At 18.6% G+C, this 6,000-nt stretch overlaps 1 protein-coding gene across 1 annotated transcript in view; it reads left to right on the forward strand.

Moving 5' to 3' along the window:
- Positions 1-6,000, forward strand: part of LOC145284083 (uncharacterized) — a 361,761-nt gene that overhangs the window by 143 nt on the left and 355,618 nt on the right. The gene's annotated exons all lie outside the window — the stretch shown is intronic.

The following is a 6,000-nucleotide window of genomic DNA, read 5'->3' on the forward strand; positions in this document are numbered from 1 at the left end:
CTTTAGTGTTATTGCAGATAATCCATTTATTCCTTTGACTGTTTGCTAAGAACAAAGTGTAGTAGCTGTTCTGATGTTACTTAATCAATTCTGCCTTCGGTAAGATGTCTTTCTAGATTGAGACAATTTTAATTTTTGTTTGAATTCATAGTGCCTCTTTTTCAGGGGCTGGATTTTAACTATATTTAAAATGAACCGTATGTTTAAATTTGCCTTTGTGGAGAGTGTCTCCCCAGTAAATAGGAACCCCTCAACAAAATCATTCCCTCCAAAAGATAAAATTCTATTTTTTATAAACCATTATGTGTGAACATCTCGAAAAATTTGACGGAAAGAAATTTTTTTTTATTTTAAATGTTTTAAAATTTATATTGAAAGGTTCAGTTTTGTATATAAATTGAACCTAACATGATACCCCAATATCAGGCTATTCTACCGTTTTAAGGCAGTTAACAAAATGTTGTTTTTATGCTATGTGAAATAAATCACATGCGTTTTATTCGGGTGGGAGATTACGATCTTGCGACTTGGACTTTTTTTTTTTTTTTACAGTATATCAACTTTTTTCGGATGATTTCATGCCAAATCTAATAATTTTCAAGTTCTTTACATCTTCAAACTTCATGGTGTTTGGTTTGGTTGTTTTGTGGAGGAAAAATAGTGTTTCTATTTTTGACCTTATAGAACTTTATTAAGTTTTGCAAAAAGAAAGGAAAAAAAATCAATGAGATCCATGTTTGGTCTATTTTAGATCAGGCGTACCTTTAGACAGGCTGATCTGTAGCACCTGTGCACTTACTGATAGTGGTTAAAACATGATAAATATTTTAAAAACTTAGAAAGGTTTGATGGAACAGCGATCAATTCATGGTAAATTTACATACAGAACTGACCCCACCTCTAAATTCAAAACTAATAGTTTTTACTTCTTTTTGTCAATTTTTTCAGAGTGCTAACATTTAATCACTTTAAAACGTGAAATCTCATTCAGAATTGGGGGTGGGGTATTGATCTACAAATTGAATCTTTTTATCCAAATGTGAAATTTTTTCCACATATCCTAATTATATTAACATCAAAACGGTTTACGCTTATTGAATTCTATGATACAACATTACATTTAGAAATATCGTATGTATAGTGATTTGCAAACACTGGCAATCATCTTTGAGTGTCTCTAATTCTCATACGTATTTTATAAACAAATAATTCTAATCAATTAATATTCGGGAACATGCATTTTTAATTTGCATTGTCATTTTCATATATTTGTCGATGGTAAACTATCTGATGTTACGGGATGTTAACAGATTTGTATTTGAATTTTTTTTTTTTTTTCAGAAAATATTAAAAAGTTACATTTTAAACAAATAAGACAGAAGGTCATGAAAAGTGTGGGATAAAAAGGAGGAGCTTGTTGATCATCCTTGGTTTAAAGTGATAAAAATGTCTATCCTATTTCAATCATCACAATGTCATAAAATTTCCAACAAATAAAATTTCCAACAAATTTGCGGATATCTTTAAAAGGACAGCCCCGTCAGTACATGTTTCTATTTAAGATATCCGCAAATTTGTTGTAAATTTTATTTTTTTAATTTTACTTTTACATCCCTCTGCCTGTTCTACAAGTACTTTAGTGGTGAATGCTCTGACGAACTACAAGCACTTGTACCCCCTTGACGTGAACACACCCGACAAACCTGACAAGCAGCTAAATCCCACCTCTTCACAGTAGAGATCCCTAGGTGTAAGAAAGCCTTCTACTCCAATAGTTTCTTCCCCAGAACGGCTAGACTTTGGAACTCGCTTCCGGGATTCAGCTTTCCCAACTGTACTGACATGCAGAAGTTCAACTCTAATGTGAACAGACATCTTGCCACTCATCTCCCTTCATAATATCCCTGCAACTTATGTTCCCGATAGTAGCCCCTTACTTTAAAGTGGCACTGTGCCTTGTTTGAGGTGAAAATTGAATAAAAAAAATGTACGAAAATCCATTGTAATAAATGAGTAATGGGGAAAAAACAAAATAGTTCTTGTAAGAGATCGCCCACGCTTTCCCGGTGTGTGAAGAATCGAAAATAAGCCGATCAAGTTCTGAATGGGAATGAATCTAAGTGAAATAAAAATAAACTGGGGATGGAGGATATCTATGGATGGGGGGGGGGGGTTCATTCACTCAACTAGCTATGAAATGAAACTCAAAGGACTGGAATCGGACAGGACCATGATCCTTGTGCGCCATGCTCAAGCAGGCAGAGAAAACATACTCATACTTGACTTCTTTACCTACACACGAACTCCCTACTTGCATCCACTAGTTTTCAAAACCTGAGGAAGACACTGCACTTTGATCTTTGCCAAAAGGCCAATGAACCATAAAAAGTAATGTTTTTCACAAGACATTTCTAAATAAATGGAACGAAAAAATAACTGTTTTAATCTATTATTGTATTTTCTTTGAATGGGGGTTAGTGTAGTATCGCTTCAGTTATTATAAGATAGTCCTCCCAGGAATTACTTCCTGCATTTTAAAGACGATAGCAGTAATCCTCCCAGGTATTATAACCTCCTTTGGAAAAAAAAGTAATATAGTTTCTGTTCTGTTGTCATGAGACCATCTTCACAGATGATGCAATCTCCTTTTTTGGGGGGGGGGGAGGGTAGATATACAGATATAATGTAATACATATATATATATATATATGTATGTATATATATATAATGTAATATATGTATATATATATATAATGTAATATATATATATATAATGTAATATATATATATATAATGTAATATATATATATATAATGTAATATATATATATATAATGTAATATATATATATATAATGTAATATATATATATATAATGTAATATATATATATATAATGTAATATATATATATATAATGTAATATATATATATATATATAATGTAATATATATATATATATAATGTAATATATATATATATACATATATATATAATGTAATATATATATATATAATGTAATATATATATATATATAATGTAATATATATATATATATAATGTAATATATATATATATATATAATGTAATATATATATATATATATAATGTAATATATATATATATATATAATGTAATATATATATATATATATAATGTAATATATATATATATATATATAATGTAATATATATATATATATATATAATGTAATATATATATATATATATAATGTAATATATATATATATAATGTAATATATATATATAATGTAATATATATATATATATATAATGTAATATATATATATAATGTAATATATATATATATAATGTAATATATATATATATATAATGTAATATATATATATAATGTAATATATATATATATAATGTAATATATATATATATATATAATGTAATATATATATATATATATAATGTAATATATATATATATAATGTAATATATATACATATAATGTAATATATATATATATATAATGTAATATATATATAATGTAATATATATATAATGTAATATATATATATAATGTAATATATATATATAATGTAATATATATATAATGTAATATATATATATACAATGTAATATATATATGTATAATGTAATATATATATATATATAATGTAATATATATATATATAATGTAATATATATATATATAATGTAATATATATATATAATGTAATATATATATATATAATGTAATATATATATATAATGTAATATATATATAATGTAATATATATATATATATATAATGTAATATATATATATATAATGTAATATATATATATATAATGTAATATATATATATATAATGTAATATATATATATATAATGTAATATATATATATAGAATGTAATATATATATATATAATGTAATATATATATATATAATGTAATATATATATATATAATGTAATATATATATATATATAATGTAATATATATATATATATATAATGTAATATATATATATATAATGTAATATATATATATATAATGTAATATATATATATATATAATGTAATATATATATATATATAATGTAATATATATATATTATATATATATAATGTAATATATATATAATGTAATATATATTTATATATAATGTAATATATATATATAATGTAATATATATATATATATATAATGTAATATATATATAATGTAATATATATATATAATGCAATATATATATATATATAATGTAATATATATATAATGTAATATATATATAATGTAATATATATATAATGTAATATATATATATAATGTAATATATATATATAATGTAATATATATATATATAATGTAATATATATATATATAATGTAATATATATATATAATGTAATATATATATATAATGTAATATATATATATAATGTAATATATATATATAATGTAATATATATATATATAATGTAATATATATATATATAATGTAATATATATATATAATGTAATATATATATATAATGTAATATATATATACATAATGTAATATATATATATATAATGTAATATATATATATGTAATGTAATATATATATATAATGTAATATATATATATGTAAAGTAATATATATATATAATGTAATATATATATATATAATGTAATATATATATATATATATATGTAATGTAATATATATATATAATGTAATATATATATATAATGTAATATATATATATATAATGTAATATATATATATAATGTAATATATATATATATAATGTAATATATATATATATAATGTAATATATATATATAATGTAATATATATATATAATGTAATATATATATATATAATGTAATATATATATATATATAATGTAATATATATATATATAATGTAATATATATATATAATGTAATATATATATATATATAATGTAATATATATATATATAATGTAATATATATATATAATGTAATATATATATATATATAATGTAATATATATATATATAATGTAATATATATATATATAATGTAATATATATATATATAATGTAATATATATATATAATGTAATATATATATATATAATGTAATATATATATATAATGTAATATATATATATATAATGTAATATATATATATATAATGTAATATATATATATAATGTAATATATATATATAATGGAATATATATATATATAATGGAATATATATATATATATATATATATATATATATAATGGAATATATTATATATATATATATATAATGGAATATATATATATATAATGGAATATATATATATATAATGGAATATATATATATATATAATGGAATATATATATATATATATAATGGAATATATATATATATATATAATGGAATATATATATATATATAATGGAATATATATATATATAATTGAATATATATATATATATAATGGAATATATATATATATATAATGGAATATATATATATATATAATGGAATATATATATATATAATGGAATATATATATATATAATGGAATATATATATATATAATGGAATATATATATATATATATATACTGGAATATATATATATATATAATGGAATATATATATACATTGGAATATATATATATATAATGTAATATATATATATATATAATGTAATATATATATAATGTAATATATATATATAATGGAATATATATATATAATGTAATATATATATATATATAATGGAATATATATATATAATGTAATATATATATATGTATATAATGTAATATATATATATGTATATAATGTAATATATATATATGTATATAATGTAATATATATATATATAATGTAATATATATATATAATGTAATATATATATATATAATGTAATATATATATAATGTAATATATATATATAAATGTAATATATATATATATATAATGTAATATATATATATATATAATGTAATATATATATATAATGTAATATATATATATAATGTAATATATATATA

Source organism: Euprymna scolopes, chromosome 8 (genome assembly GCF_053919585.1).
Source record: "Euprymna scolopes isolate OS-2025 chromosome 8, ASM5391958v1, whole genome shotgun sequence".
NCBI lineage: Eukaryota > Metazoa > Mollusca > Cephalopoda > Sepiida > Sepiolidae > Euprymna > Euprymna scolopes.